This window comes from Balaenoptera physalus, assembly GCF_965194825.1.
Source record: "Balaenoptera physalus genome assembly, chromosome: 5".
In the NCBI taxonomy this organism is placed as follows: Eukaryota; Metazoa; Chordata; class Mammalia; order Artiodactyla; family Balaenopteridae; genus Balaenoptera; species Balaenoptera physalus.
The window spans coordinates 77887119-77908455 of record NC_138884.1 but is presented as its reverse complement, the minus strand read 5'-3'; the positions used below and the strand labels follow the sequence as shown (position 1 = coordinate 77908455).

Genomic DNA, 21337 nt, shown 5'->3' with positions numbered 1-21337 from the left:
GTATAGCTTTGCTTTTACCATTTGTCCTAGGGTTCTGTCTGTCCGTTTTTTGTGTGTTTGTTTGTTTGTTTAGTATAGTTTTTAGCACTTGTTATCATTGGTGGATTTGTTTTTTGGTTTGGTTGCTCTCTTCTTTCTTTCTTTTTTTTTTATTACTTAAATTTTTTTTAACAATTATTTTTCCTTTTTATTTTAATAACTTTATTTTATTTTATTTTATTTTCCTTCTTCTTTCTTTCTTTCTTTTTTTTCTCCCTTTTATTCTGAGCCGTGTGGAGGACAGGCTCTTGGTGCTCCAGCCAGGTGTCAGGGCTGTGCCACTGAGGAGGGAGAGCCAAGTTCAGGACACTGGTCCACAGGAGACCTCCCAGCTCCACGTAATATCAAACAGCGAAAATCTCCCAGAGATCTCCATCTCAAAGCCAAGACCTAGGTCCACTCAATGACCAGCGAGCTACAGTGCTGGACACCCTATGCTAAACAACTAGCAAGACAGGAACACAACCCCATCCATTAGCAGAGAGGCTGCCTAAAATCATAATAAGACCACAGACACCCCAAAACACACCACCAGACGTGGACCTGCCCACCAGAAAGACAAGATCCAGCCTCATCCACCAGAACACAGGCACTAGTCCCCTCCACCAGGAAGCCTACACAACCCACTGAACCAACCTTACCCACTGGAGACAGACACCAAAAAAAATGGGAACTATGAACCTGCAGCCTGCAAAAAGGAGACCCCAAACACAGTAAGTTAAGCAAAATGAGAAGACAGAGAAACACACAGCAGATGAAGAAGCAAGGCAAAAACCCACCAGACCTAACAAATGAAGAGGAAATAGGCAGTCTACCTGAAAAAGAATTCAGAATAATGATAGTAAAGATGATCCAAAATCTTGGAAATAGAATGGAGAAAATACAAGAAACGTTTAACAAAGACCTAGAAGAGCTAAAGAGCAAACAAACAGTGATGAACAACACAATAAATGAAATTTAAAAATCTCTAGATGGGATCAATAGCAGAATAACTGGGGCAGAAGAACGAATAAATGACCTGGAAGATAAAATAGTGGAAATAGCTACCACAGAGCGGAATAAAGAAAAAAGAATGAAAAGAATTGAGGACAGTCTCAGAGACCTCTGGGACAACATTAAACGCACCAACATTCGAATTATAGGGGTACCAGAAGAAGAGAAAAAGAAAGGGACTGAGAGAATATTTGAAGAGATTATAGTTGAAAACTTCCCTAATATGGGAAAGGAAATAGTTAATCCAGTCCAGGAAGCACAGAGAGTCCCATACAGGATAATTCCAAGGAGAAACACGCCAAGACACATATTAATCAAACTATCAAAAATTAAGTACAAAGAAAAAATATTAAGAGCGGCAAGGGAAAAACAACAAATAACATACAAGGGAATCCACATAAGGTTAACAGCTGATCTTTCAGCAGAAACTCTGCAAGCCAGAAGGGAGTGGCAGGACATATTTAAAATGATGAAAGGGAAAAACCCACAACCAAGATTACTCTACCCAGCAAGGACATCATTCAGATTCGACAGAGAAATGAAAACCTTTAGAGACAAGCAAAAGCTAAGAAAATTCAGCACCACTAAACCAGCTTTACAGCAAATGCTAAAGGAACTTCTCTAGGCAGTAAGCACACACTTCCCTTTCCTAGGGAAGGAAAAGACCTACAATAACAAACCCAAAACAATTAAGGAAATGGTAATAGGAACATACATATCGATAATTATCTTAAATGTAAATGGATTAAATGCTCCAACCAAAAGGCATAGACTGGCTGAATGGATACAAAAACAAGAACCATATATATGCTGTCTACAAGAGACCCACTTCAGACCTAGGGACACATACAGGCTGAAAGTGAGGGGATGGAAAAAGATATTCCATTCAAATGGAAATCAAAAGAAAGCTGGAGTAGCAATTCTCATGTTAGACAAAATAGACTTTAAAACAAAGACTATTACAAGAGACAAAGAAGGACACTACATAATGATCAAGGGATCAATCCAAGAAGAAGACATAAGAAGTGTAAATATTTATGCACCCAACATAGGAACACCTCAATACATGAGGCAAAAGCTAACAGCCATAAAAGGGGAAATTGATAGTAACACAATCATAGTAGGGGACTTTAACACCCCACTTTCACCAATGGACAGATCATCCAAAATGAAAATAAATAAGGAAACACAAGCTTTAAATGATACATTAAACAAGATGGACTTAATCGATATTTATAGGACATTTCAACCAAAAAACAACAGAATACACATTCTTCTCAAGTGCTTATGGAACATTCTCCAGGATAGATCATATCTTGGGTCACAAATCAAACCTTGGTAAATTTAAGAAAATTGCAATCGTATCAAGTATCTTTTCTGACCACAACGCTATAAGACTAGATATCAATTACAGGAAAAAATCTGTAAAAAATACAAACACATGGAGGCTAAACAATACACTACTTAATAATCAAGAGATCACTAAAGAAATCAAAGAGGAAATCAAAAAATACCTAGAAACAAATGACAATGAAAACACGATGACCCAAAACCTATGGGATGCAGAAAAACCAGTACTAAGAGGGAAGTTTATAGCAATACAATCCTACCTTAAGAAACAAGAAACATTTCAAATAAACAACCTAACCTTACACTTAAGGCAATTAGAGAAAGAAGAACAAAAACCCCCAAAGTTAGCGGAAGGAAAGAAATCGTAAAGATCAGATCAGAAATAAATGAAAAAGAAATGAAGGAAACGATAGCAAAGATCAACAAAACTAAAAGCTGGTTCTTTGAGAAGATAAACAAAATTGATAAACCAATAACTAGACTCATCAATAAAAAAGGGAGAAGACTCAAATCAATAGAATTAGAAATGAAAAAGGAGAAGTAACAACTGACACTGGAGAAATACAAAGGATTATGAGAGATTACTACAAGCAAGTATATGCCAATAAAATGGACAACCTGGAAGAAATGGAAAAATTCTTAGAAATACACAACCTTCCAAGACTGAACCAGGAAGAAATAGAAAATATGAACAGACCAATCACAAGCACTGAAATTGAAACTATGATTAAAAATCTTCCAACAAACAAAAGTCCAGGACCAGAGGGCTTCACAGGCGAATTCCATCAAACATTTAGAGAAGAGCTAACACCTATCCTTCTCAAACTCTTCCAAAACATAGCAGAGGGAGGAACACTCCCAAACTCATTCTACGAGGCCACCATCACCCTGATACCAAAACCAGACAAAGATGTCACAAAGAAAGAAAACTACAGGCCAATATCACTGATGAACATAGACGCAAAAATCCTCAACAAAATACTAGCAAACAGAATCCAACAGCACATTAAAAGGATCATACACCATGATCAAGTGGGGTTTATCCCAGGAATGCAAGGATTCTTCAATATATGCAAATCAATGAATGTGATACACCATATTAACAAACTGAAGGATAAAAACCATATGATCATCTCAATAGATGAAGAGAAAGCTTTTGACAAAATTCAACGCAAGAGGGAGGAGATATGGGGACATACGTATATGTATAACTGATTCACTTTGTTATAAAGCAGAAACTAACCCACCATTGTAAAGCAATTATAGTCCAATAAAGATGTTAAAAAAAAAAAAGACCAGAAAAAAAAGCAGTTATACAGCAGAAACTAACAGAACATTGTAAAGCAATTATACTCCAATAAAGATATTTAAAAAAAAAAGATACACATAGAGAGTTGAATATGATTATATTAAGTAGAAGGAAATGTTAAAAATATTCATAGTGGTTATTTCCGTGGCATGGTATTGCTGGTGTCTTTCATTTTCTTCATTGTCCTTTTTGTATTTTCTGTTATTTCCAAAAATGAACATGTATTATTTTAAAATCAGAAAACAAATGGAAAAAAAAAAGTTATGTGTGGTTTTCCATTGAACTTTTAAGAATTCAGTACACGAGAAAACACTAGTTTGGGCTGCCCAGCATTGCCAGATACTCTTTCCTTTGATGGGGAAGCCAGCAGGGTCAGTAGCACACTGAGGAGGGGAGGTGGGGCCAGGATGGGGTAGAGCGAGGAGAGAAGCCGAAGAAAATGGCCACGGGTAGTGACTCCTGATGGCTTCAGAGGAAGTAATGGACCAGGGAGGACTGAGTCCATCAGACCAGGGCTAGAAGTGGGGACTCGAAATCCTAAGAGCTTCACCCTCTCCCATTTCTTGGGTCTCAGTTCCTTAATGTAATAAGGGCTAAGCCCCTCTTGCCCAGTAAGCTGAAGAGTTGCTCCATGCTTTGGGATCTTTCAGTAAAGAGCGCTCCGGTGTAGACAATTGAGCTTGGGCCTCTGGGAACTCTGGGAAAAAGTACGTGGATAACTGAATAGATGGATTAATGTGGAGTTATCCAAAGAATGTCAAGAGGACCAAGGCTAGAAGAAAAAAAATGCTTAAAATATTTTCAGATTCAGAAAAGTCATATTCTTCTTGGTAAGTGACAAAAATGCCATGAAGCCAAAGCTTAAGCAAAGTTTTGTGAAAGGGAAATTGCTAATACAAAGATGAGCTCTGCAGGTCTGTTATTCTTTTAAAAACATATTTATCCCTCCATTTAACAAATATTCCTGAATACCTTCCTGGTGCCAGGCGCTGCACTGGAGCAGGGTTACCAGGGAGAATGAGGCAGAGGTGACTGTGGTTGGAGCTGTGAGCTGTCATGGAAACTGGCAGTTTTTGTTTTCTTTTCATGTATTCACTCTTCATTAATTCAAGAGACATTTATGGACCCCTCACCATCTGCACCAGGCACTGTGGTTGGCACGAAGAATATGCACACTGTCTTTTCTCTTAATGATCAACCAGCCTGGGGGATGGGGAGAAATGTGAGAAAATCAGTATCTGGAATAAGAAGCCCAGTTTAGCTGGGAGGGGTCGGGGAAAGCTTCTGCAGTGAGATGATGCTTGTGCTGGGCTGTGGAGGAGCCATTCATTCATTCACTCATTCATTCACTCTTCTATTCAACAAATCCGAATTGGGGCTGCACACAATGCCCAGGTGCTGAGAATAGAATGATAGGCTGGTGGGAGAGAGAAATAATAAATACACAAACAAGTACATCAAATGATTATGGCTATGAAAGGCACAGGGAAGGATATAAATGGGATACTGTGATGGAGAACAGCAGCGGTGGCAGCCAGGGAGAACAGCACTCTTGAATTTAGAATGAGTGGAAGGACAGTCAGCAAAGGGCTCTCTGAGGAGGCTTTATTTAAGCTGAGACCCAAAGGTTGAGAAGCACCTAGCCATGCAAAGAGCTAGGGCATTCCTGACCAAGAGAACAGCAAGCTCAAAGGCCCTGAGGTGCTGACGAGAGACAGGAAGGAGGCCAGTGTGGATGGAGCCTTGGTACTCGAGGGGAAGGGTGGACAGGTGAGCTGGGCCAGGCCGTGCTGGGCCTTGTGAGCCATGGTAAGGGTAGGCCACCGAGGGGCAGAAGAGTGACAGATCTGGTTTATACTTTAAACCATACATATGCTCCTCTCAGGAGGATGGATTGGGGGGAGATGTATGGGGTGGATGAGAGTAGGAGCAGAGAGGTCTATGAGGTGGCTTCTGCAGTAGTCTTGGTTAGACTATGGTGGCATGGAGATGAGAGTTAATTAGTAAGGAGGATTGGGGAAGAGGCAGTGGGAAGTCTTCTGGGTAGAGGAAATAATTTATGCAAATAAGGAGAGTGAGCAGACATTTTAGGAAATGACAAGTAGTTCTTTGTAGCTTGGAGATGAAGGTAGAAATGTGGGAAAGGGTCAAATCATAAATGGTATTCTATACCAGAATAAGGAGGTTAGATATTATTCTGAGGGCAGTAGGAAACCACTGGAGAATTTTCAGCAGGAAGGTTCCGTGAACAGAAATGAGCATTGGAAAGATGTGTTGGAGGAGGGATTCAAGGCAAGTGGAGGGGGCACTGAAGGTAGACAAGACCAATGGTATTGAGACAAGCTAGGAAACCATTGTTCTTAAGAGAGAATGAGACAGGGAATCCTGGCTCTGTTACTTACTGTCTGTGACCTTAGGCGACTTACTTAACCTCTCTGAGCTTTAGTTTACTCAACTACACAAATGGGAATATTACTTGACAAACTTTTCATGAGGCTTACATTAAATAGTAGTGGTAAAATTACCATTTTATCATTTCATGAGGATTACAGTAAATAAACGAAAAGGCAAATGCAAAGAGGATAACATTAAATGGTAGGGGAGAAAGTGTGGCTTGTAGCAGACATTCAGTCTTAATCTCCTCTCCTTAACAATCTCTATCTTGATTATATGGTTCCAGAGTGCATCCCCAAATAGTGTTGCAAAATAATTAGTCATCCAACTACAGTATGATAACATCACTCCTCCATACAATCTGAATAAAGCATAAAAAGGAAAGTAAAAAAAAAAAAAGGAAAGTAAATCAAAACTGGAAAAAAATAATGGCATTTCCTGCTTCCTCATAAACTGGAAATAAAAAGTTGGCTAAATTTTTCTTTATCCATTAAATCAGCATTAAAAAAACAGATAAAGAAAATAAATGTCAGTTGTATCTGTTAGATGAAACTCTATAACCTCGTTGAAAGTATTAGAGAAAATCTAATGCCAAGACAGCAAAGAGAATTTTACTCAGTTAAGACTGTGCATTGCATGGGTGGCAAGGACGATTCTGAAATACATGATATAAATCCCTTATCTGAAACTCATGGCCAGATGTATTTCAAATTCAGAATTTTTCAGATTTGAGAGAGATAATGTGGTGAATGTGCTGTGTATTCCATAACACCCCTGGTGTGGGGTTATTACTATTTCTTCAGTGAAATATGAGACTATTCATACTAAGTGGGATAAATAGAAACCCATAAAGAGCTTCAGCTTAGTGTAGGTGAGGTTTTCCTACTAAATGAGTTTGCGTCCAAGTTGGAAATAACTTTTCTTGCTCAGACTTTGGGGATTTTTTGAATTGTTTTTAAGAGGTTGGGGATCTAATGCCTTTCCCTGGATCTTGTGTACCTCTTAACCCGATCCCTTCCTTCACAGGGCTCACAGTGGCTGCAGGGGGCCTGGGTGGTATGGGGGCTCAGACCCAGCCCTGCCTTTACCCAGATGGCCTCCTTCTTCTGACCTCCAGGCCCTGCTGCTGACCTCAGCCGCCGCACTGGAGCCTTCTTCATTCATGAGGTCCTGGAGTCGCCCCCTGAAATCAAACCTCTGACCCTGTCCCACCCCGTCTACCACTCATGTCTGAACTTCAGTTCTACATAGCTCAAGTGCCCTCCTCCGGGACCCCTGATGTCCCGGTATGTATTTTGGGACAGCTAAGTGATTTGGGGTCTGCATGGCAAATCTCTGGGGCGGGGTGAGAAGTAGCTTACATCATCAGTCTGCATTTTCTAATCCCAGCTCCAGCGTTTCCAGACACTTTTATATGTAAGCTTTGGGGTGGTAAAATTCGTTCAGACTACATTCAGATGTGCAGGGAAAAAACAGTAGTTTCTTTACTAACTGATGATTGATCTGACTTTCCTCACAAGCTTCCTACCTTGCTTGGTAGAAATGGGGGTTGGATAAATTTAGTCCAATTTGATCAACTCTTCCATATTAGGGACAGTCTGTTTAGGTAACAGAGTCCCTTGTAGATCTATCTACCCAGTTTTTCAGACTTTTTCCTCATCTACTTCTCATTCCTGAGATAGCCATCAGAGTATGATGGACAGTCGGGTCCCTTGGTTACAGCAGCAATTTTCCAACAGCAGATACAGGGAATTGATTATAGTTACAGAAAATCACACCCAGCCTTACGCTGAGTAACTAAGATTTATCATGTGGGCAAAAGTCCTCTATCCTTGGGATTCCTCTCATCCTATCTGACATATCCCTCTGTCTTGAAGCAGAGAGACTGAGCTCTACAAGTCTTATCCCACCTGTTTCTCCCTGTTTCTCTCCATAGTTTTTTTGCACATGGATGTGGGCTTTTGACTTTCCCCCCTCTTCCAGTTATAAAATAAATAAGCCATGGGGATGTAATGTTGAGCATGGTAACTATGGTTGATAATACTGTATTGCATATTTAAAAGTTGCTAAGAGAGTAGATCTCAAAAGTCACAAGAAAAAAAATTTGTAACTACGTATTGTGACAGATGGTAACTAGACTTATTGTGATCATTTTACAGTATATACAAATATTGAATCACTATGTTATACACCTGAAACTAATATAATGTTGTATGTCAATTGTATCTCAATAAAAAATCCTCTCTCCTTGAACAAATCTTGGCTTTTACATGCACGGTCTGCAAAATCCTATTTTGAGTCACGAACATAAAAATGCAAAAGAAAATACTCATTAATAGTTTTAAAAATATCACCTCTCATGATACATACAAAAAAAAAAAAGGGAAAGGATTTACATCAAGGTATTTATACTGTTTATAACTGTATGACAAAATTATGTGATTTAAAAATTTTTCTTATTTTTATTTTTGTTGTTTTTTGACTTTTTTTATGATGAACATATACTGCTTAGTTAAATTTTTTTAAGTTCTTTTAAAAATATGCCTGTAGCACTATCAGTTAGGAAAAGGCAAATTATGGTCTCTGTTGGAACAACTTTAAACTTGTCAGAGCAGTTAAATTAATTAGGTCTTAAGTGACATTTAACAGCCAGGGTGGCAGGCCTGATACAACTTAGCAAAGACTTAGAAAATTAGGCATAATAGCGTACAGATTGTACTCCTGCAAAGCACGCTCAATTCAGGGGAAACAGTGCGTCAAGCAGGGTTCCTCAAAATGCTTCTGCATTTTAGTTTGTTATTTCTTTTGGAGAGGTGCATGCGTGAAATTTCTAAGGTAAAACACACGCCCATTTTTGTTGGCATTCCTCCTTCGTGTATTATGACAAGGGAATTACTGCGGGCTGTGCTGGAATATTTCATGTATGGATCATTGTAAGTAAATCCTGGGGGCACTTTTTTCCCGTAACAAAGAGGGGCATAAAGCTCCCTTTTTTTGGTAAGTAGATTTCCTTGAAAAACTGAAATATAAGAGTTAGATTTATAATGTCCAGGAAGGTGTGAAACTCTCGAAGTAGAAGGAAGAGAGGGGCTTTGTTGCCATCAAGGTCATCCTGCCTGGCCAGTCTGGGACAGATGTGGGTGAGGGAGGAAATGAGGGGACAAAGGAGGGGGACCAAGCATGCCTTGCAGAGTCATCTGAAAGAAAGTGCAGCTGAAGGTCCCAAGCAGGAAATTTAAACCTCAGCCTTCAGGAAAGGAAAGAAGTTCAGAGGAAATTCTAAACTATATTTTTCTTCAGGTAGGTCTGGTGGGAGCCTCTTGCCCCTTGCGTGCGTGAAGCAATCAGAAATAGCCCCCATCTTCAGAGTGCAAAGTTACTCGCTAAGGGCTTTTCATTTTCCACTGTGGAAACCTCCACAGCCATGTCAGACACTGAGTCAAAATATAGCAGAGGGGGCTGCCAAACACCTCTAGGGCAAAGGTTTCTTTCTGCAGCTCCACCAGGCCAGACTATTACCTGTCTGCTGCCTTCTAGGCTGGGTCTTAATCACTTCCAGCTGTGTTGGCTCCTACAGTCCCTCTGGCCCCTCCCCGTCTCGCCTCCCTTCCCTCTGCCTTTTGTGCAGGAAAAATTAAGTATCACACTTAAATCCCCCCTTAGGACTTGGGGATCCTGAGCAGGAGCCTGGCCACAGTATCCGTCTCCAGCAACAGATGAGGGGGCTGGCTTGCCTCACATGGGGTCTCCTTTCTGCCCTGGGGCTGAGCCCTGCCCCTAATCAGTTACAGCTAAGCACACAAAGGGAAGTAGGTATGCAAGGCTCCAGTGCACAACCCCCCTCCCCTCAAACTCCACCCTGGTACCCGAATTCCCTCAATTCCTTCTTAGGGATTGGTTCTTTAGGGCTAAATTTAACCCTCTCCAGGTTGTCATCTTTTGAAATATACATTTTTCTGCCAGGGTGGCCGGTATCTCCATCAAATCAATTCCACACAAGTCTTGGTGAATTGGGGGGATTGAAAATCTGTGGCTGGAGTGAGACTGGAAAGTGCCTGGCATTGTGCCATGATTACCCTACCCCTGACACATGTAGACATCATAGTCAATTGTGGAATGGTTCTCCTGCCCAATAAACTAAGGCTAAGGCTTCAGCATCCTCAACACAGCACGTCAGGTAGACACTAAAGCCTGGAATGATTGACAGATTGGGTGAAGCCTCTGCCATCTTTGGGCTAAACCATAGGATGTATATTGGGCAGTAGTGAGCTACGAGTCTGGGTCAATGGGCAGGGATTGCCTACATTAGTGCATCTCAAACTTGACCTTACATCAGAATCACCAGGAGAGCTTGCTAAGCACAGATTGTTGTGTCCCCCCCCGCCCCCCGGGTTTCTGATTCAGTAGGTCTGGATGAAGGTGCAGGGCATGCTGCTCCTGGTCTGGGGACCACACTTTGAGAACTACCGGTCTGCATCATATCAAGGAACTTGAACTCTGTTCATCAGGCAGTGTGGGATCCTTGAAGGACTTTAATCTAGGTGCAAGCGGGTCATGAGATCAGGTTTACACTTTCCAAAACTCAAACTGCAATAGCATGGAGGGTTGCCTTGAAAGGGAGTGCAGCTGGGGGCAGGAAGGCTAAACAGAGGCTGTTGGCATGATCCAGATAATCTTCGCTATGAGGTGGTTCATATAATCTTACAGAATGAGATCCTGGCAGCGAGATGGCACTGGGCAGCCTCCAGAAGCCTGAGAAAGATAGAAAGTTGAGAAAGATGGTTTAGAAGAAAGCACTAAAAGGAGATAGGGAGCCTCAAAGACATGTTGGCCATTTCCCAATTTTGCCAAGGGCAGGCTGGTTTCCAGAACAGGAGACCGTGACCCCGCAGAGGGGTCTGCAGAAGTGACACTCGCCAGAGAGACCTGCCAAATCCGTATGGCTGGCTGACTCCCTCCTCCCCTCCCTCTCTTTCCTGTGGGGAGATGTTACTGGGAGTAGGGGGGCTGCTTAGAGAACAGGTGGTGATAATTACCAGGAGACCAGCAGTTTCCCTGCCTCATCTTTCAAAGTGTCAAAAAAGGCTGACTTAGGAAATTATGGCGTGTAGGAAGCTTTCCTGATTTGTTCAGTTCAGTAATATTTAGTGGAGCCTGGTCATTCTGACTTAGTGGCTGATGTATAATTCTGAAAGGACACTGAAAAATACCTAAACTCTACTAGTAGTGCTTTCCTAAGGAGGGTAGGCCTAGAATTACCAGCATACACACAGTAAAAGAGAATTCAGAATTTTACTACACATTCCAGATACGTAAGTGAAGCTACATCAGAATCTGAACAAATAGTAATAATAATAATAATAGCTGTGAAAGGTATCATGTCAGGCCCCTGCTCATCAATTATCCGTGGATTCATGTGGCTTTTGATCTCCCTTGACTCATCTACAAGCCACAAAATAGGTCAGACTGGCCTGCTACACTGCTCTGAATCTGCTTTGTGCATTTTCACCTCTGGCTCTGCCCAGGCAGTTCTCCAGCTGTAAGATTCCTGAACCTTCCCTCCTTGCCTTAAGGTCTCTCTTAAGTTTACTTGCATTCATAACTTTTCTTTGAACACACCAACTCATGGCCATTCCTCTCCCTTCTGAAGTCCTATGGCACTTACTGGCTGAGTGTACCCTTTGGGCCTTAGTATTGGCCTTCTGGTATTAGTTCCCTTTTTAGGAGGAAAGTTCTAGCTCCCCAGTTGATACTTTGAAGCCTGGAGCAACCAGGTCTCATTTGTCTGAAAGTGAAGCATTACACTCACATGAAACTTGCATGGGTGACGTGGGGAATGTGGTGAAGGTCCAGGGGATGGACCTTCCATCATAAATCTCAGGAAGATGAAGTCTGCGGTTGGGCCCCACCTGGAACCAGGGACATGAACACTGCCAGCATGCTCTCTCTTCTTCTCCATCTCTTGTTTCTGAAACTTGCTGCATTCTGTCAAACTGGTGTCCTCAACAGCACTGGGAACTTGGCCATCGGCAACTCTCTGGCTCATTTTGACAATCAAGACACCAGAGAGGCGGTGACCTCCTTCCTTGTTTTCAAGCTCAAAAAATTAGACTGACCTGGCTTAGGACATTCCTACCCTTGGACTAATTAATGAATTAGTGGCTATAGGGGAGGGGACTGTCTATTTCATGCTTGCTTCCTCCTTTCCAAAGAAGCACAATTTGGTTATATCATTCCCCTCCTCCAGGTGGCTAAGTGCTTCAGGGGCACCAGCCCCAGCTCCAGCCTTGAGGGTGGTCCTGAATGGTCAAAGCCAGGAGTCAGCAAACCTTTTCTGTAAAAAGCCAGAGTAAATATTTTAGGCTTTGCAGGCCATGTCTCTGCTGCAGCTACTCAACTCTGCCATTGTAGTGTGAAAGAGGCCATGGACAACGTAAATGAATGAAAGTGTGACTCTGTTCCAATAAAATTTTGTGTATAGGCACTGCAATTTGAATTTCATATACTTCTAACATGTCACGAAATATTATTCCTCTTTTGATTTTTTTTCAGCCATTTAAAAATATGAAAACCATTCTGACCCCTGGTCTAAGCTAATCATCCCCCTTGCCAATGGCAGGTTTAGACCAGAACATGTGATACCCTTGGGCCAGTTGGATGTGCGATGAAGTCTGCTGGGAATCTTCGGGAAAGGTTTCCTCACATGTAAAAAGAAGCATGGCAGACACATCTCCTTTCTGCTCCTGGGCTGTGTTTAGCATGGATATGACTGCTGGGAATCCCGGGGCCATCTTATGACCAGCTGGGGGGCTGGGCTGAGGACAAAGCCCTCATGCGGACACTGGCCAAGCTGAAAGATGGCAAGAGCCTGGGTCTTTGATGAAGTCTTTGAGCCACTGAATTAACCACCCTGGAATGACCCTACCTACAACCTTCTTGTTCTGTGAGTTTATAAATATCTCTGTTGTTTCAGCAATGGAGTTAGATTGTAGCTGTTAAATTGTAGCCGAAAGCAGCCTCATCTGTGAATACCACAGGACACCACGAATGGGAACTCCCAGAGCCCCCCACGATTGGAGTGAGGGGCGGGGAGCAGAACACCTCAAGACCAGTCTGGAATCTCATTTTACATTTCCTCTTACCTTGTTAGACTACACCCTCACTATACCATTTGACTGAGCGCTTCTCTTCCCTCAAATTCTATCTCTTCAACATTCTCACCATCCTGCCACTGCAATATTGATGTCTTTAGTTCCTGCTACTGACTGAAATATTCCCAGAGATTGCTCCAAATGCACATCTGAAGCCCCGTCAGAGAGGGGCTCAGCATGACCTCAGGTCTCCCAGATCACTCACCAAAGCACAGCCCAGAGAACGCCCTCTTGTGACCCGTGGCTTCAAGCATCTTGCCCTCCGCCCTTCCTGATTCCAGCCTCACAGGCGTGATGCATTCACTTCTTGAGTTAAACTCCTCTTCCCAGGGTTCCAGCGACCTTCCACCACATCCTTCCGCTCTCCCCAGCTTCTCCCGGGGAGAAGGTGCGCTCAGGTGCTTGTATAAATACAAGGCAGCCATTGTTGCCCAGGGTCTGACCACAGAGATGGCACAGGCTCCCGGTCCCAGAAAACACCCTGATTTGACCTCAGACGCAGCAGCAGATCCGGTTAGGAGGGGCTTCTTCTCCATTTACATCTCAGGCAGCTATTCAGCCCGCTGCCCACGTTTTCCCACCAGCAGCTGCTTTTCTCTCTTTCTCCTCTGTGTTTATTTTCTTTGCCTGCACACCTTGTTTTTCTTTCAGGGGACCCCTACCCAGACCTGCCATCTGGTTCACCTTGAAATAAAGTGTGGAGTGTGCAGAGGTAGCTGGGGGGTCGGGGGCGAGTCCCTTGGAGCTCAAGCGGCCGCCTACAGAAAGGTGCTGAGCCCCAGCTGTGGAGAGGAGAGGGGGTCCCAGAAAAAGTCCAAGGCAGGCCACACACCTCATTAGTTCATTTTGATTAGTCTCTTTTATCTGGTTGTTAGGAACGGTGAACAGGGATAGATGAGGCAGTCCTGAGATTTTTATCCCCTGAGTTATATACAATTTGGCAAGATTAGATAAACCATGGAGAAAGTACACAGAAGTTGACACGTATATACAGGCTGACTTGTAAGATTATAGAAGATTGCCTGAAATCACAATTCCACAGCCCTTCCTCGTTTTTCCTGCAAATTTGGAGGCGCTTATACTTTGTTAGTCGTCTTTGCCTTTTGGCTCCTTGCCCATTTGTGCTGTTTTTCTTCCATCAACCTGGGCTGAGAACCGCCACTGTCCACCTAGACACAGCATGAGCCCTGCACACAGGCGCCCTGTCCAGAGACAGGATGGCCACTAAATCTAGCTCCAGCTCAGCTCTCCAAGGAAAGCCCAGAGGAAGGAGTGTTTTAGGTAATTCCTCCACCCAGAGAGTATACCATTTTGTAATTTGTTTCATCTGAGGGGTATCTTTTCTAATTTGTACAAAGGTATCACATAGACTGAGGGTCCTGTGCGGACCTCAGCCCTTCACTGCTTCCTAGAAGGGAACATCCACTCATACCAGGTGTAATGAGTTTCTAGTAAACCAAAGATTTGAAGGGTCCTGGATAGGTGGTCACTTTGCACAATACACAGTCTCTCACTCTTGTTCTGTCTCCTTTGTCCTCTTCTCCTTTCTCTGGGGGTTGCCATCCTTGCTGCTTGAATGTGCCCTTGGGAGTCTCACCCTCCATTTTCAATGAGTTATCCAAGGATTTCTTCCAAATAAATGCAAAACTCTCCTTACAGTGGTGTCTGGTGAATAACATTTTCTCTAACTCAGTGAGTTGGCGGAATCCAAAACAAAAGAGTTTATCTTTGCTAGAATATACTGCATGTACCACATTGATAAACAGCATTGGTCGTAGAAGTAGAACTGGTGAGTTTAGGAGCAGGAAACAACGCAATTATTATCCCCTCCTCTCTCCCCTGACTCACTATTCAAACTTGTTCTATGTAACTACTATGTTTTTCTCACAAGATGTGTGTTTATTTTCATTATAAGAACAGTTGCAAAGCAGAAACTAACACACCATTGTAAAGCAATTATACTCCATTAAAGATGTTAAAAAAAAAAAAAGAATAGCTGCACTTCTGTGATTAAACTCTAGTCCCATTTAATAGTGAAAACTACTTCCTTTGAAGTGGAATCTCCCATCCCCCAACCCCTACAGGTGTGCTTGATGAGATTCACCTGCCACCTCCACCCACCACCTCCGCCCCCAGCCCACCAGGTGGCCCTGGGTCCTCCAGGATTGAAGTGGAGGAGGAGGGGGCATCAAGGACAGGAGAGGTGTGTTTGACACCCGTGTAATCTTGTGTTGGTTCCCTCTGGCCCTGGCAGAAGTTTAAAGCTGAGTTTCTTTGAGCCTGCTGGATGTTCAAAGCTTTTCCCTTTATTTTGAAGTGCATTTGTGGGCTCTTGGGGGTTCCCTTGCTGGACCCCACCGACTGTAACTTCAGCAGACAATCCCCCTCAGCTTTGCATCAGAAGGTACTTCTCCAGCTTCCTTTTTGTTGTGGTTTCTACCAACATTTACTGTGTCTTCTGCATTTACTCTATCTTCTGCATTTCTTGGAAAATAGTACATAGAGTTAAAGGTTTGATCAGAACGGGTTTCCATTTTCTGCAAGATTACTCTTAGAGATGTTGAGAACTTCCTATTGTTCGCATAATGTCTGGCAGTCTTTCTTTTTTGTGAGGTTCAGATTGGTCAGTGGGCTCAGATGTTATTAGCCTGATCTGGGCATCTGCTTTGACCTAATGATTTTAGCAGTTATTAGTGATTATTACCTAGATCCATAATTTCATTAGAATATCACCCTTTTATACCCACTCATGAAAAAAAGGAGCCCATTCTAATTCTAACATCCTAATGCATTAAGTGGCCTAATTTCTCCTGTAAAGAAGGCCTTTCCCTCAACAATTACTTGGTTTCCCTGGGATACACTCCATACAGGAAAGGCAGAATAAATGCTTGATTGTTTCCCTTTATTTACCAGTTCCTAGAATAATAAGTTGGTTCCCTAGCGTCCTCCAGAGATTACCAATTAGAGGGTTTTTTTGTCTCATTATAAACTCATAGATTCTAATATATTTGGTGTGTCCCAATCCACTGAGTTATTATTTTTATTGCTGCTTAAATTGTCCCATCTTTGGTCTGTGGGAACCTCTTCAGGTTGGCTCCTGGGTCAATGTGACACGACCCCAATGTTCTTTCATACCTTCCTTCCTTTCTAGTAGAACAATTAATTTTGGCCCATTTAAAATATTTTCTCTCCCAGACCCAAACTACTTTTTCAAAGAGCCGTGGTTCTTTTCAGTGGGAAATAGTATTTAGAGAACACATCTGGGCGCTATGGATACTAGTTGTTATTGGGTGGGTCATTATTTCTATACCTTTTCATTGGTCAAGGCCAGGAATCTGTATTTAAGAAAATATTTATTTAAGATGGGAAGGGAACCAGAACAGTTTTTTAAATGTAAAAGAATGGAATGGGAAGGATCAGTGCATATCATAGGTAAGAAGGGTAAGTATTCATTTATGAAAATTCTGTTTTATTTTATTTTATGTGCGCGTATACAAAAGACAGATTATTCAATATCTAAAAATTATATAATTTAAATCATGGGTCACACTGCAAGAAAAGATTTGAAAGTGCTGGAAAAAATCAGTTGTTTGAGCTGCAATAAAGAACAGCCCCATATATTGGAAGATTGCTCATCACCTTCAACCGAAAGATCAATCAGGTGTTGAGACTTGAAAATCAAGAATCCCTTGTCTAGGTTGTCCACCCTCACCACTATTATTCAACATAGTTTTGGAAGTTTTGGCCACAGCAATCAGAGAAGAAAAAGAAATGAAAGGAATCCAAATCGGAAAAGAAGTAAAACTGTCACTGTTTGCAGATGACATGATACTATACATAAAGAACCCTAAAGATGTCACCAGAAAACTACTAGAGCTAATCAATCAATTTGGTAAAGTGGCAGGATACAAAATTAATGCACAGAAATCTCTTGCATTCCTATACACTAATGATGAAAAATCTGAAAGAGAAATTAAGGAAACACTCCCATTTACCATTGCAACAAAAAGAATCAAATACTTAGGAATAAACCTACCTAAGGGGACAAAAGACCTGTATGCAGAAAACTATAAGACACTGATGAAAGAAATTAAAGATGATACAAACAAATGGAGAGATATACTATGTTCTTGGATTGGAAGAATCAACATTGTGAAAATGACTATACTACCCAAAGCAATCTACAGATTCAATGCAATCCCTATCAAACTACCAATGGCATTTTTCACAGAACTAGGACAAAAAATTTCACAGTTTGTATGGAAACACAAAAGACCCTGAATAGCCAAAGCAATCTTGAGAAAGAAAAAAGGAGCAGGTGGAATCAGCCTCCTGGACTTCAGACTATACTACAAAGCTACAGTAATCAAGACAGTATGGTATTGGCACAGAAACAGAAATATAGATCAATTGAACAGGATAGAAAGCCCAGAGATAAACCCATGCACCTATGGTCACCTTATCTTTGATAAAGGAGGCAAGAATATACAATGGAGAAAAGACAGCCTCTTCAATAAGTGGTGCTGGGAAAACTGGACAGCTACTTGTAAAAGGATTAAATTAGAACACTCCCTAACACCATACACAAAAATAAACTCAAAATGGATTAAAGACCTAAATGTAAGACCAGACACTATAAAACTCTTAGAGGAAAACATAGGCAGAACACTATGACGTAAATCACAGCAAGATCCTTTTTGACCCACCTCCTATGGAAATGGAAATAAAAACAAAAATAAACAAATGGGACCTAATGAAACTTCAAAGCTTTTGCACAGCAAAGGAAAACATAAACAAAACAAAAAGACAACCCTCAGAATGGGAGAAAATATTTGCAAATGAAGCTACTGACAAAGGATTAATCTCCAAAATTTGGAAGAAGCTCATGCAGCTCAATATCAGAAAAACAAACAACCCAACTGAAAAATGGGCAGAAGACCTAAATAGACATTTCTCCAAAGAAGATATACAGATTGCCAACAAACACATGAAAGGATGCTCAACATCACTAATCATTAGAGAAATGCAAATCAAAACTGCAATGAGGTATCACCTCACACCAGTCAGAATGGACATCATCAAAAAATCTACAAACAATAAATGCTGGAGAGGGTGTGAAGGAAAGGGAACCCTCTTGCACTGTTGGTGGGCATGTAAATGGATACAGCCACTATGGAGAACAGTATGGAGGTTCCTTAAAAAACTAAAAATAGAACTACCATATGACCCAGCAATCCCCCTACTGGGCATATACCCTGAAAAAACCATAATTCAAAAAGAATCATGTACCACAATGTTCATTGCAGCTCTATTTACAATAACCAGGACATGGCAACAACCTAAGTGTCCATCGACAGATGAATGGATAAGGAAGATGTAGCACATATATACAATGGAATATTACTCAGCCATAAAAAGAAATGAAATTGAATTATTTGTAGTAAGGTGGATGGACTTAGAGACTGTCATACAGAGTGAAGTAAGTCAGAAAGAGAAAAACAAATACTGTACGCTAATACATATATACGGAATCTAAAAAAAAAAAAAAAGGTTCTGAAGAACCTAGGGGCAGGACAGGAATAATGATGCAGACATAGAGAATGGACTTGAGGACACAGGGAGGAGGAAAGGGGGGAAGGGTAAGCTGGGATGAAGTGAGAGAGTGGCATGGAAATATATACACTACCAAATGTAAAATAGATAGCCAGTGGGAAGCAGCCACATAGCACAGGGAGATCAGCTCGGTGCTTTGTGACCACCTAGAGCGGTGGGATAGGGAGGGTGGGAGGGAGACACAAGAGGGAGGAGATATGAGGATATATGTATATGTATAGCTGATTCACTTTGTTATAAAGCAGAAACTAATACACCATTGTAAAGCAATTATACTCCAATAAAGATGTTAAAAAAAAAAAAGAATTCCTTGTCTGTATTTTATGGGGGTTTTTTATTACCACGAATCATATTTGTAATGAGAAAATCAAAACAAATAATAAGGGGAAAACTTTACAGGAACAAAAGAGTGAGTTTAGTGTCACATGGATGCCCTCTGGATGTTTTTTCTAGACTTTTAATGTGGTCATAAAGCTAATTTGTTCTAGTTCTTTCTTGGAACTTTAAGAACCAACATTTCAAATGGTTTAAAAGGTACGAGTGATAATGCTCCCTAGCCTGGAGGGAAGAATATATGGAGAGGTGACAGCTACTCACTAGGTTGACAACCAGTGACTTTGCTGTCCTTGAGACTTTACTATACCCTCGCTTCCACGTTTGAAAAATAGCTTGCCCATTAACCACTTTTAGCCTTATTGAAGTTGTTAAAAAGGGAATTATACAAAGTCCTTTGAAAAATATAGTGCCTTCTGCTAATACCCGGGAGACAGAAGATAGGAGTCTGGGGTCAGCTTTGAATATGAAGGTAATTCAATCAGGCTTAGTTTTCATATGCCATAAAGTTGGACATCAAGCAGTGGAAACAGGGCCGTTTCCTCTTCGTTCTAATGTAGATTGCAGGTGCACGTATCAAAAGATAATGAAACTCTAAAAGCCCTAGGAGAGCCTAAAGCCACAGTGGATTGACTGCATAACAGAATTCAAAACTGGAGTAAGGGACAGAAGAGCTATAAAACTGACAGGATTCATTTTTGGATATGAAGTTTAAAAGAAACGGTTCTTGAAACTCAACGTTTGCGAGCCCTGCCGTTTTTCTACATTTTAGAAGCGGTGTGTGAAAACTCACAGACATTTTCTTTCAATAAGGCACACCAGGAAATGTGCAATAAAACTCAAAACTGCACCAATGCCTGCCCAAAGGCAACTGATACCCAGCCACTTACTCTATACCCGTGCTTCGAGCCACCTGCACTTTAAACAGCCCTGGGGACACCATTCACCAGACAGAGGGGGGTGGGTGTTTTAGGAGAGTGATCTCTCTCTGTCTCTCATTCTTTCGTTCATATACATGTCGCTTCACTCTTCCACGCCTGCGTGCTCACTCGCTGTCCCTCTCTCCCCTCTGTGCGGTCATGGGGAACTCAGCACCTCTTTGAATCCACTCACACAAAAGCATTAGTAAGAAAGGCAGCTTTTGCTAAACACTGAAAGAGAGACAGAGGAGAGGGTTTGCAACACCCATCCCACAGCAAGCCATTTTAAAAATTCCTTTAAGATGTTCACAGATATAAAGAACAGACTTGTGGTTTGCAAAGGGGAGGATGGGATTGTGAGTTTGGGATTAGCGGTTGCAAACTATTGTATAGAGAATGGATAAAAAACAAGGTCCTACTGTACAGCACAGGGATCTATATTCAATATCCTGTGATAAACCGTAATGGAAAGGAATATGAAAAGTATAACTGAATCACTTTGTTGTGCAGCAGAAATGAACACGACATTGTAAATCAACTATACTTCAATAAAATAAATTAAAAAAAAGATGTTTATGTTCTCCAAAGTCCTGTCTCAACCTCACCCTCCATCCTGAATGATTTTCTTCCCCCTCTTCTTCTTCTCCGTTAAGTGCCCCCTGTCCTTTCTCCATACTCTCTCACTAAGATGACCCCAGGAAGTTCAAACTCTTCCAACTTCTATTTGACAGATCAACTCAGCTGCCTCTGTTCCTGCCTCTCACCTGAAAGGATTCTCCAGTTAATAGAACCCCTACTCCTTAGAAAGCAGACTCCATAATTCATACATTCAACAAATACTTACTGAGTGCCTGCCATTTGCCAAGGGTTATTCTAGGAGGTGAGGATATAGCAGTAAGTGACCATCATTTTCTATTTGAGCAGGCTTTTACCAAAAAGCCTCATCCCTCATCCCTACCCCATCCATCTCATCAAGACATTTCTTCCTAACACACCTAGTATTCTCCAAGAGAATTCTGATGGATGAAGTCCACATCTCACTGTATTTATTAATGTTTCATATATTCTTTTATATTGTTAATACATTTTTAATTAAAAGACAACCCCAAACTGAGATAATACTATTTCCTATCTAACATAGTAGAAGAGATTTTTTAAAGTAATACAAGCTGGCTTTGACCCCAAAACGGACCGGGGTGAACACAAGCACTGGTCTGAACTCTCCAGCCCTTTGG

General features: G+C 41.5%; 1 long non-coding RNA gene across 1 annotated transcript; it reads right to left on the bottom strand.

Annotated features, from left to right (window-relative positions):
• Positions 1 to 200: 200 nt before the first annotated feature.
• On the bottom strand, positions 201 to 20866 carry LOC309661062. Its single transcript, XR_014263841.1, has 2 exons — positions 20121 to 20866; positions 201 to 15712 (listed from the first exon to the last, which is right to left on the bottom strand). It is a non-coding gene; the product is annotated as an uncharacterized lncRNA (long non-coding RNA).
• Positions 20867 to 21337: the final 471 nt, after the last annotated feature.